The 12283-nt window shown below is 36.3% G+C and overlaps 1 protein-coding gene across 1 annotated transcript in view; it reads right to left on the reverse strand.

Annotated features, from left to right (window-relative positions):
* RNF182 (ring finger protein 182) overlaps positions 1 to 11783 on the reverse strand; it is an 80289-nt gene extending 68506 nt beyond the window's left edge. The window contains exon 1 of the mRNA XM_051970658.1: positions 11342 to 11783. The gene's annotated coding sequence lies outside the window, so the exon portion shown is untranslated. The remainder of the gene's footprint in view (positions 1 to 11341) is intronic.
* Between the last annotated feature and the right edge of the window lie 500 nt (positions 11784 to 12283).

Here is a 12283-nt window from a genome sequence, read left to right on the forward strand (position 1 = left end):
CTCAAAGACCCCCACCCAAAACACCTCATAATAAGAGTGTGTATACGGGATTTTTTTTATTTTTATTTTTTACTTTAAATTTTATTTTTACTATTGTGCCACAGTTCTCTTTTAATTGTTCTGCCTCAGTTTCCCTAATGGTCCTGCCTCAGTTTCCCTAATTGTTCTGCCTGTTTCCCTAATTGTTCTGCCTCAGTTTCCCTAATTGGTCCTGCCTCAGTTTCCTTAATTGTTCTGCCTCAATCCCCTTAGTTGCAACCCCCACCTCTGGTTCATTAAGACTGGTTTAATTCAGAGCTTATAAATTTCAGTGTGTAAACTCAGAAAGGCGGGATCCAGACATTCTGTCTCTAGTCAGACACTTTTTTTAACTCCCAGTTTGTTAGAATTTATGGTCCTACCCCCAACCTGTCAGAGCCAAATTGATGGTTCCTACCTGGAGATTCCTGCTCACGGACTCCATCCCCCTGCCTTTGTTTAACTACTATGTATAAATATGTCATTAAGAACTCGAATTGGCAGCTGGATGATGGCTGGAAACTGGATTCTTGGAGAAGATAGTCTCATTCAGTCCTGGGACCAAACCATGGATCCATTTGGTCCCAGTAAATCTCTCCCTTTCAAATAAAGTATTAAAAACTCTCCAATCTCTACCTTGCCTCAGTTTCTCCAGCATTACATTACTTTACTTACTTTACACTTTGACTTTTAAATTTATTTCTATTTAATTTATTTTTACTTAACTTGTGATTTTATTGATGAGAATTTTCAGTGAGGAAATTCCCTCCACCAATGCAGATCAACATTTCTCCTGCTACTTAGAGTCTTAGAGAGTTAAAGTCTTGGGTCTGGAGTGAGGAAGACGAGTTCAAACCCAGTCTCAAACATTTGTTGTGTGACTGTGTGTTTGTGTCACAAGCTTTGTCACAGTGTCTTCATTCCTAAAATGAGGATAATAATAGCATCAATTGTAAGGGTAGTTATGAGGATAAAATGAGATATTATTTGTAAAGTGCTTAACTCATTATCTACCACATAATTATTGTGGTCATTATTCTCATCCTCACAATTGCCTGGGATGTCTAGAAAATAAGTAATTTGCCCAGAACTACACAGTCAGTACATTTCAGGGGTGATTCTTAAACTTAACTCATCCTGAATGAGTCTCCATCCACTATTCCATAATGCTTTTCACATTCAGCCACACCAGGGCAAATACTTCTCTTTTTCTCCTTGAACCAATTTTTCTAACTTTGAGTAAAATTTAGATATGTGTGTGTCTTAAACAGGAAGAAGAAAATAAAAGGATAAAAGAGGAATAACAATTTTAAAAGTTTTATTATTACTACTATTGGTGTGTAACAATAAAAAATAAGTTTTTTATACATAATAAAATGTATTTGTATGTAATGTATTTGGACCCAAATCTGTCCATTCCTTTAATGCATTATTTGAGATGTTTTAATTTTTATCATCTTTTGTTTTATATCACCTTCATTTTTAAATATATCCCTTTTTCCTCCCTTATTTAGAGAAAATAAAGAATTAAAACAAAAGGACAAAAAACTATTTCAGCAAAATAATCTATACATCAACCAAATTTAACTATATATATATAATGTTCCACATCTAAAGTACCCACCTGTTTAAAAAAATTTTAAAAAGATGGGAAGTCAGATATGTCCATTTTCAAAAGCCAAACTAAGCTCTAGATAACTTTGATCCATTTGTTTCCATGAATCCTAAACAAGAGGTCTACCCAATATGCAGGGGTCTTCCTACAGATTTCCTGACAAGTATACATCATTTTTATTTCTTATTCTGGTCCCACATTTCTTCAGTATCTTTTACACCACTTTCCCTGAGGAATATTCCATTGATAATATATTCCAAACTGTTCACACCCACCCATGAATCTCTATCTTCATTGCCCTGGGAGTGACTTGAATTTTTCAGAAACTGTAGTGTTCCATTTTTCACAGTCACATAGCATCACCAGAATAATATCAATATTTAAAGAACTTTTAAACAGACTTGTTTCAAGAGGAAGTTTGAAGTCATTAAAAGTACTGCATAATTTTCCAAATGCAAATTAGCCACATCTCTTTTCTTATTAAATTCTGGACAATATTCATTGTCCTTATATAGTTGACTAGCCAAGGTATAAATACTAATGGACTTGTTTTATGTGTCATCTATCCAAACTGAATATCAAAATCTGGATAACAGGATGATGGCTTTGACATATATATATATATAATAAATATAAATGTAAAGTGCATCATTTGCATCCAAAAACATCAATAGTACAAGTCTAGGAAGGAGAAAGTGTGGATAGAAAATAATTCTTATGAAATCTAAGACTCTTAAGTCTACTACATTCTCAATCTAAGGCCACAATGTATGATATAGTGGGCATAAAAATTAATGCAGTCTTATTGAAAAGCCTTACAAAGAAACAATATCCACAATAAGAGAGAAGACAATCCCATTATATTCTGCCCTGATCAAACAAAGCAGATGTATTGTATTCCATTCTGGTCACAATATTTTGGGAAAGATTAATGAAATAGAAAATATCTAGTAACAGGTAACCCAAATATTAATCAAAACTAGAAAGCATGGGATAGCTAGGTGCTTCAGTGGATAGGTTCTAGAATCAAGAAAATTCATCTTCTTCCTGAATTCAAATCTGGTCTCAGACATATCTCAGCTGTGTGATCTGGGCAAATCACTTAATCTTGTTTGCCTCAGTTTCCTCAATTATGAAATGAGCTAGAGAAGTAAACAGCTAGCCATTCCAGTATATTTGCAAGGAAAATCCAAAATGGGATCACAAAGAATCAAACAAGACAAAACAACAAACAATAGAAAATATGACACAAATGAATTACTAAATGAATTGGGAGAGAGGTAAAAAGACAAATTATACATTAATTGTATTTGAATTAAAATTAGTTATAAGAAAGAAATAATAAAACCCTAAAGTATTTAGATAGTTGTGAAAGAGGAGATCAGGCTTGTTCTATTTGACCCTAGAGAATAGAACTAACTAGACATAATGGGTGAACCTTCCAGAGAGGCAGATATGGACTTAATCTTAAAAGAAACTGAGCAATATCATACAAATAATACTTTTTTGGACAGTGAAGATTCCCCCCTCGACTCAGATCTTCAAGCACTGGGTGGATGAATTAATTCATCAAGAAGCTTTTACTAAGTGCTTATTTACCATGTGCCAAGTACTACAACAAGCAGTGGATAGGGATACAAAGAAAAGCTAATAATAAAAATAATACCATTCCTCAGGGAACTTACATTACAAGGGAGAGAATATATGACCACATTTCAGGGATATTACAGCCCAGATTCTTGGGTAAGCCTGGCTTTAATCAATTAATCATTCAACAAGTATTTATTAAGAATCTAGTATGTGCTAGCCTTTGCTAAATGCTAGGGATAAGGTTGGATTAATGGTCTCAAAGGTCCCTTCAAACTGAGATTCTACAATTTAGCCACATTCTATAATCTTAAAACAAGCCAATCAGAAAAATACATTAGAAAGAGTGACATTACAAAAAAGAAAAGGGGAGGAAAGGAAGTCTCCATTGACTAAATGTGTAAAAATCTAGGTCATGGAAAGAAAATATACAACAGGAGAAAGTAGATGATGCCAATACAGAGTAATGGCTTTTATTTTAAATTTACTATTTAAAAATCTGAAAAGACATTTATACTTCAACATGTCTGTACCCAATTATATACACCACATTAGTGATTAAATTGTGTGAAATTACATGTTTCCTTTGAAAAATTATGGCTATATTGGCAGGAAAAAGAAACACAAAGGATAAAATACAACTCCAAATTAAATTTTCACTTCAAATATGTCTGACAACTAAGTAGTTGATTTAAAAATCTATTACAGATTAGTTTGTTTAACATTTCTATTAATCTGTTTTAGAATATTTAATATACTCATGCCAAGTGGTTTGAAAGATTTCGAACATGAAGACGCTGATGGAGTGTATGTCTAAACTCTAAGAACCAGATTACCTGATAGACTGCCATGTAATAAAACTTTTCACCCATAGAAATTTGAAAGTTAGAAGGGAATGTGTCTGCATTGACAGAGGGAATACCCCATCAATGGAGGCACAAATAGTTGACATTTTTTTATTATAACTTTTTATTGACAGAACCTATGCCTGGGTAATTTTTTACAACATTATCCCTTGCACTCACTTCTGTTCTGAATTTTCCCCTCCCTCCCTCCACCTCCTCCCCTAGATGGCAAGCAGTCTTATACATGTTAAATATGTTATAGATACTTGACATATTAAAATTAAACATATATTCACTGAAGAAATCTTCTAATTGAGAATGATTTGTGGCTTCAAATATTAGTTGTGCATATTAAAATCATCATGATTCAAATGGCTCAAATATTTTTGTGTAGGTAGAAAGGAAATTGTGTGGATTGTAGATTGTACCAGTCTTTGAAAGGACCAGGTAGAAAGGAAATTGTGTAGATTGTACCAGTCTTTGAAAGGACCAATCAATATAAGGTAGTAAAATGTCTTTTTTGGTTAATTGTTTCAAGGATCTGAGCTCCACATGGTGTTTAAAAGTGAGATTAACTTTACTAGCCCCTTCTACCTACAATAAAGAAAATATGTCTATTGATAAGCATAATTAACCTTGTGGTTCATTATAGTCTCTGCCTCCTTTTCTCTAGTCCATTGGATGTCTTATGCCTGTCAAGCATAAAAGAAAGACGGGATTCAAGAGATATTAGAAAAAAACTTTCATTTCAATAAGAAGAAAATCCTCATATACATCAAAATATTTATAGCAGTACTCTTTGTGAGAGCAAAAAATTGGAAACAAAGTAGATGCCCAGTGATTGGGGAATAACTAAAAAAAAAACTGTGATAACATGAACATAATGGAATATTTACTACATTATAAGAATAAAGTTCACAGAGCTAAGAAAATAATATTCACAATAACTACAACAAATATAAATGGGAAAAACAATTACACACCAAAAAATCAAAAGTGAATGTGACAAAATTATAAACATCAAGGACTTGAATGAAATTATATGAGAAGACATCCCAGCCCACTACTTTATGGAAGCAGAAGGCCCACAAGTGTTACATATTTCATATGTTTTCAAATATTGTTTAATGTGTCAATCAGTGACTGGTTTTTTTTTTCAATTTTTTTTAATATTTTAAAATACTATTTGTTTTGTGGAATGGCCCTCTTGGAAGAAGAAAGATACTTGGGATAACTATACTAATTTAAGAAACAGAAGACATCAACAAAACAACTTACTTAAAAATTATATTACCAAGAAATTATATTACATGTGGTTTTTTAATCAGAGGTGGGGATAAAAGGAAGAATCTGGAACTCAAAATTTTTTTTAAATGTAAAAAATGGCTTTAACTATAACTGGGAAAAAACACTAATTTTTTTTTTTTTACAAAACTATATTACAGTTATAACTAGTTAGGGGTATTCTCAGGTTGGTATATTCACAAAATATCTAGAATGAATCCCCTTGAATGAGATTTGCCTTATATTTTGAACTCTAATGGTCAATAGCACAGTTTAACCCATTGTGCTAGACACTATTTTTTACATTTTGAAAAAATCAAATGCTAAAACGAGTCGTTTAAGCATGGAATAATAGCATCATTCTAGATATTCGTTCTAAACTAACCAAATGTACACCTATAAAGAAGATAAAGGGAAAAAAAACTTTCAATCATTTAAGTTCAATAATCTACTCGTTATCTATTCCCTACATGACAACTAGCTCTTGAAGTCTCTGATGAATGAGGTTTTGAACCCTTTTGCCATTTTACTCTTTTCAGTACAAGTAGGTCCTGATTAGTGTGAATAATGAATAATGAAGGGAGCTGCATTATTCGAATTAGCACTGCATGTTTCCTTTGGTATGGAACCAATTATTGTATTTTACATGATTATAACTTCAAATAGGACAAGTTCTAATATATGTAATCACTCAGAGGATTGTTTGCATGGTATGGCTCAAGTACTACCTAGTATACTATAGTTATTATCTGACCATGCAAGAAACATATAAATCACATAGTAAAAACATACTATCTATAATGTAAAAAAACAAACAAAAAACAAGTAAAATCATTCTCTTTTTAACACATAAATATGCTTGATCTCCTAAGTTTGGAGAAATAAGATAAGAAAGCTACCAAGGAAAACCAATCAAGGGAATATAGAAATTGGAACTTATCACATAAGCAAAGTAAGTGAGAAAGCTGTAAATCAGGCCCCTATCTCCTTTCAACAAGTTTCTCAACGAGACAATCTGCAATGCATTTCAGCTGAATCCAATAAGCATCAGAATTCTGCCAGACCTCCCAAGTGCAGGGGATAGAAGAGTAGCCATAATCCATGAATTCCCATGTGACCCCCATTCTAATCATAGTTTGCTTCTCCAATGACTATCTGTCTCCAAACCTCTTCCTTCTCTTCTTTTCCCCCCCTTATTCATGCTACCTGATATCACTTTTCATCCTGGCACCAACCTACAAGGATTATAATATCCTAGACTTTCTCCAATGAAAAGCAGCACTCTTGTTCCATAACTATAGGTCTAAAACTGGCATTGGAGATCTTCCATTAAAGGCAGTCTACTCCTATTACATTGAGAAAATGGGCTGACTGAATATTGATGAGTAAAAAGCATATTTAAGTCTCTTATATAAGTAGACTGTATATAAAATATTAGAAATAGTAATCTCTTGAGAATACTGAAAATTCATCCCAGAGATTCATGTACACCAGTGTTATAAAACTGACTCATTCTCAAGCACAGTAGCACAAAGGCCATATATATATATATTAAAAAAAAAGATTTATCTTCCATAGGACTTAGCACAATGTTAAACACACAAGTAAGAACTTAATATATGTGGGCTAAATATGGCCAACCCACTTCATTTAAGTCTTGTTAAAAAGAAATTGAAAATAATATTGGCCAAATTATAAAATAGGGTATATTTTCTCAAACAAACCCAAGTAAAAATACAAATACATACACACACACACACACACACACACACACACACACACACAATGTCTTTAAGTCACTGCAGTGGATCAGCATAGCACCAACCACTTTTTGTCTGTCATAACCACCCATGTGTCTTATGGGCCTTTTTCTAGACAGGGTACTTATCAATATCCACTGTGCACAGCAGGTCAATTAACAATACCTAGTATTTAGAGCATTTTTCCTCAAGGAATCAAAGTATCTTATGTCACTGGTATGTTATGTTTCCAGACCACAAATAGATATTAATCCAAATCAATCTGATAATAAAGATTTATTTAAAGACTATCACTTTTTTAAATAGTGCTTTTATAAATAGTACAGCATATACCAAGCTACATGCTATATTACTAACCAGACAGACATCATTTAAACACTGTGCATTTAGAAATCAAAAATAAATAAATAAATAAATGACCCACAAACAGCTGATCAAGACAACAGTGGCCTTCTACAGCTCAAGCTTACCCATATGATTACAAACAACTGACAATGAACCACAGGATTGTATTATAAATCATTACTTAAGAAGATTTTATGGACAGTTTTGTATCTTTTGGTACTCAGTTAACAAAAAATTAAATTATAAAATCGTCTGCTGGAAACATGATGATCAGAGCATCATATTGTCTGTCTAGCTGATTCCATAAAAAATCATGAAGAGAGGAGTTTTATTCCACAATAGGAAGTCTTATGTATTTTGATAGCTGTGAAAGGATTAAACTCCTATGAAGCAATGTCAGTGACAACTGGTATTTCACACCTAAGATTACACAATACTATTGGCTACCATAGCTTCTCTTAATCAAGAGCCAGGATGCTCATTTCTACTTGCATATACAAGGCTACAAGGCTAATATAAACATAAAAGTAATTTTTCTTCACTTTGGATATGCACATATCCTTGTTTTTGAGCTCTACTTACACAAACAAATTTACACAGATTGCTTTTCATTTCACAGCCACAAGCTACATTTCATGCTTCAGTAGATATATAAATAAAACATTAAAACAGACTTAAAATAGTCAGCTCACTATATAATGACTGATTTCTAATGTTTATTGACACAGTTTTTTCCTCCAGTATATAGGGAAACAGCATTGATACTCCCCTCCCAACTAGATTAGATCTTATTTATGATCTAGAGGTTGAGACAAAAACATGAGATCTTGTTGTGCCAAGTTAATATCATATCTCTCTATTTCAAGGATATAAACTACAGCCCTAAACATACTGTTTTAAGGCAATAGATGTCATCATCAGAATTAATAGGCTTGAGCTGCCTGAAAACTTTAATATCAGGTCTAGCCGATATGCAGTTGGATTTTATGTAACACTAAGAAGGTTTCAACAGGGAAATATTCTCAGATCCCTTGAGAAATAAAACACAAATACTTTTATACACAAAATATGATTACATGTTCTGTATCTGCAAATTATTTTATCAAGATTGTAGCCTCGATATTCTAACACTTTTCATTGCCTGTCAAGCTTAAATGAGAAAATATTTTTCACCCTATATTACCTTCCTAAAAATATATCTCCCTAATTTTGATCAACACAGTATTTCACTGCTATCACTGAAAGGAATCTATTAGAACACCACCTGTGGGTATGCATATTGCTGTTCTAGCTACAATTGAAGTTGGTTTTTCTTAAGCCTAACTACAATTCTGAACTGTTTTAACTTGGCTTGTGACTTAATTTCTTTATTCTCCAATATTCGCTTCTGAAGAAGTAATATCCCTTAAATTGTCCAACAGTATGAGTCATCTCACAGGTCTGTAAAACCCAGTTGCCAGTAAGCTAGCTAACAGGTATTAAAATCCCAGAAGAGAGAAAAAAAGTATCAGGCAATTGCTTCATACCTGAAATTGTCTAGAGTTGCAATACCTATAATTCTGATAAATTTAACTGTCAATCAGGATTATTATGACACAGGCTTCTTTTTACCGAGTGTTACTGGGTGGAAAAAATACATCTTCTCGTATTTCTATTTAATTTTGCTTTCAGTAGCTCTGCTCTGACTTTCAAATTTTTTTCTTAGACTACAGTTACATGCCTGATTTTGCTAGTCACATAATTTATCCCAGTAAAGCTTCTCTTGATCAAATAAAATTTATATTAATTAGCCTATCATGCCCCTGTGACTGGAAAGATTATCTATTGTCTCTGAAACCAGACACAATTTTTCGTTTTCATATATTGCATGATATATATTATTAGTTCTAAATTACTGTTAATATAAATCTTTGATGATAGCTTAAAACTAATTCCAATTGCAATATTCCTATGAACAAAGCAAAAAAAAAAGTCATCACATTACACTTTAGTTTCAATTTTGTAATTAATAATATCCAATCCCGAATAATGAAAAAGGAGGGACACCCGTGCTAATCACCTATTCAGTATCATTTAGCACTCATCCCTCACAAGTATTTAAATACATAGAACACAGCTCTCTACCTCAAAGAGATTATTTGAAATAGGTCTTTTAAAAAATCCATTAAAGCATTTAGTTGCATAAAGAAAAGGTACTTTATGCAATAGTGATGATGATCACAGTAATAATTACCAAGTTTTCCAACTGCCTTACCACACTTGCCTTTACATCACCTCTTTCTGGTAATGAAAAGTGATAAAGGCAATTTGCTCACTTCTTAGAAAAATCCTAGCTATCTCTCTAATATGCGCATGGATCAAGTCTTGTAGCTAATAATTCTATTTAACTTAAGTCCTTAAATTGAAAGAACTAAACTCAAAATTCATATTGATTTCATAAGCAATACCAAGATAAGTTAAGATTGAAAATTACAGGTTGGTTGTTTATCCAATACAATTTTAGAAATATGTTTTCCCATATTCCCTCATGTTATTTTAGCTCCCTGGGCCTCACTTGTCTCAACTGAAAAATGAAGAAGCAATGGACTAAATGGTCTCTAAGGCCTTTTCCAGTTTTAGATCCTATAATCCTTCTTCTTTCCATTCCTTTTCCTCTCAATCTACTAAGAGAATAAAGTACAAAAGTAAATTCATCCATGCTAGGTCTCTAATAACAAGGCTGAATGTCACAATGAAATACAATATTCACCATCTCACTGGTAAAAACAAAATGATCCTCGCATTGACTGATCAAGAAGGTGCAACTGAGGCTAATTTGCCTTACAACAATATCATCTAAGTTGATGCCAGAATAACCTGTCAGTCTGGAGGAGCCACCGGCTGAGCCGGGAAGCAGCTGGAGATGCCAGTCTGGAAGAGAATTAATTCCATTCAATAGATGGAGCCTAAACCCTGCAGTATCTTCTTACAAACCTGACGAATCCATACAAACTTTGCATGCCCCTTTAAATGATACTCATGGACGTACACTTACTAGCTTTGACTTTCACCAAAATACCAGATTTGTTTTCATGCTAAAACTAGCTCAGTCACACAACTCTCTCTCTCTCTCTCTCTCTCTCTCTCTCTCTCTCTCTCTCTCTCTCTCTCTCTCTCTCTCTCTCTCTCTCTCTCTCTCTCTCTCTCTCTTTCTCCCTCTCCCTTCTCTCCCTCCTCTCCCCTCTCTCCCCTCTCTCCCTCCTTCCTCCCATGCATTCTTTCTTTCTCTTTCCTTTCTCTTCTTTTTCTCCTTCTTCCTCCTCCCTTCCCCACCTTGAGTGTCTCTCTCTTTATCAATCGCAGTCTCCCTTGTCTCCCTCTCCCTGGATCTCTCCCACGCACACTCGTTTTCCCTTTCACTGTTCCTTTCTTCCTTTCTTTCGGGGAATACCGCGGGATATATGGAAGGAAAGCACAGCATCTCTTCCAACCACCCGAACTCAGCTCCCTCATCTCATGGAATATGTGTGTATGTGTATGTGTGCGCGCGCGCGCGTGTGCATGCGTGCGTGTGTAACTTGGGTGTGTGATTTGAGTGTCTGAGTCTGAGGAGCTTGTTTGCTTGTTGGTTGTTGGAGCCAAGGAAGGAGGAGAAGGAAAAAGAGGAGGAGGAGGAAGCAGCCGGCGCCCCAGTGTTTCCAGCCGGGGATGCTCCTTTTGGGGTACACTTTGGTGCAGTCATAAAGCCCGAGAAACCGTAAGCGGCGGCGATGCATACAAACACACACGTCCCCACGCGAGCGCGCGAACGCACACACACACATACACACACTCCCTCCGTGGCCCCGCAACAAGCCCCTGCCCTTTCCCTGATACCCAGCTTCAGTGCGGGGCGCGCTTAGCCTTACCTTGCTCAGACGGCCGTGGCCGTGGCCGTGGCCGTGGGGACGCCGCGGCTAAAGCCCTACAAGCCTGGTGCCTGCTCCAGCCGCGACAATCCGGGGTTGGGGGGGTGGAGGTGGAGGCAGGAGGCGGAGCCCTGGAGAGGAGGAGAAGCAGGCGGCTTTGTTACTCCGGCGAGCAGCCGCCGATCCAGCCGTCACCATGACAACCGGCGGCTGGCTGAAGCTGCCGGGGGACTTCGAGGGCCCGGGACGCGGCGGCCCACTGTGCGGCCGTCACCCGCTCTCCGGCCGTACTCCCTCACGCCCCCCAGCACGCTTCCCTTCTCCCACCCGAGTGGCCTCGGGTCCCACGGCCGCTTTACACTTCTTCCGCCTCCTTTGGAATAGAGTCTGTCTGCAGCGAAGTCAGGGCCGTGGAGACCCCCATCCGGGACCCAGGAGTCATTTCTCCCACTCCAAAATTAAGGATTGGAAATTCAATCGAATGTACTTATTAAGTGCCTGCAGTGTGCAAGAAGACATCACGCCGAATGCCGTGTAAAAAGAGTCTTTCCCCAAAGCTCTGGACTTTCTCTGTATCCCTGGAAATTCATCCCTTGCTATCCCAAACTAGATACAACCCCACAACCAGCGGCGCTTGTCTAAAGATCGCAGGGGCCAATGGGCTCCGCCCTCCGCCCCAGCTGCAACAAATGGCAATCCACTTGATTTCTGCGGAGAGCCAGAGTCCTTGGGGGTTGAGGGAGAAACGCTAAGAAGCTGGCTTAGCGCTCCTATTTCCACCGCCACAAGTCAGGATGCTGCCAAAAAGCACCTCCTCCCTCTTTGCCTTCACTTTGTTTGGGGACTGATAGTTCCCTCCTTGACTATATTCTCACTCTCACCCAAGTCTTATCTTCGCCCTATTAACAAATGACCTTGATGTGGGCACCCTTTCCCCCCGAC

This window comes from Antechinus flavipes, chromosome 1 (assembly GCF_016432865.1).
Source record: "Antechinus flavipes isolate AdamAnt ecotype Samford, QLD, Australia chromosome 1, AdamAnt_v2, whole genome shotgun sequence".
Taxonomy (NCBI): domain Eukaryota; kingdom Metazoa; phylum Chordata; class Mammalia; order Dasyuromorphia; family Dasyuridae; genus Antechinus; species Antechinus flavipes.